Genomic DNA, 1229 nt, shown 5'->3' with positions numbered 1-1229 from the left:
TATGTAGCAGAGTGAGGTATAGACCCAGTATGATTGGCTGGCGTTACCCAAATAGGTGAACCTATCAGTGTTCATACTTTATCATGGTTGGGTAAGTTTCATGAGCCAATTAGTGCCTGTGTGCCTATAAAAGGGGGAGTGTTTGGTTGCTTGGGATGCATCATCCTTGGTACCGCCCCTTTGTGACATGTGGTGCTTTGAATGAGTGCTAGCAGTTGGGTTATCCTCCTGTCTGTTGTGTGCTGGCTGTTGGCCAGTTTTCAGGTTTGTCCCTGTTTTAAAAATGCCTTTTTGCCTGTTAAATGAGAGGCTTATTACCTTTGTTTGTTTTTAGATATGGGCCTGCAAGCTGTAATCCTGCGTGGTGATTGACCATGTGTATTGCAGCATTGTACGGTTTTCTTGGTAGGTATGGGTAGTTTAAAGTGTTTTAAACAAGTTTTTAATGCATAACTTTTTTTGTTCAATGTCCAGCAGGATTGATTGCACGTCCAGGGGTTTCTAATGATCTTAATTGAAGCGTAACGAACCTCAAGTAACTGACTGCACTTCTGCTCTGCTCTACTCTGTTTTGTTCTGTCTGGAATTCATCTGGGTCTGTCCGTTATATTTTGTTTTGTATTGTTTGGTGTGTGGATTTAGGTGGGAGGGGTTGGCCATGGTACCTTGTACTGCGTGTCCACATGGAGTGCTGTTTAATATTACTGATTTTTCACGAGTGTGTGTCATGGGTATTGAGTGTGGGGTAGAAATCTGAGGGTCTTTGCTGGCCACCTCCCCCTTTATTTTCTCTTATTGTATTGTACTTGTTTTATAAGTTACTGGTAAAGACGTGTGATGTATTGAGACCTGGTGTGAAGTGTTGTATGTGTTTTTATCAATTGTATGTTAATAAAGTGACTTTTGTTTATACTTTATTATGCTGCTCACCCTGCCTTTGGCAATGAACCGGTGTCCCTTTGTTTAGGGCTGTTATGTCCCGGTGTATTCCGGGTGGTGTAGTTGACTATAGGATTTCTTATTATTGGTAATTTTCACTCTCCTGACCACTTACTGCCACACTAGTTCACAAGCTGCACCAGACACGCATAAACCAGCAATTTCTTGAAAGCAGGGAAGATTTTCCAAGACGTTTATGCATTTGGCAGATGTTTTATCCAAATTGACTTCAAGCTCTACATTTTATTCGTATGTATGTTCACTGGAAATCAAACCCATGACCTTGGCAT

This window comes from Sinocyclocheilus anshuiensis, unplaced genomic scaffold (assembly GCF_001515605.1).
Source record: "Sinocyclocheilus anshuiensis isolate Anshui unplaced genomic scaffold, SAMN03320099.WGS_v1.1 scaffold88, whole genome shotgun sequence".
Lineage (NCBI taxonomy): Eukaryota > Metazoa > Chordata > Actinopteri > Cypriniformes > Cyprinidae > Sinocyclocheilus > Sinocyclocheilus anshuiensis.
Note: the sequence above shows the minus strand (reverse complement) of the source record.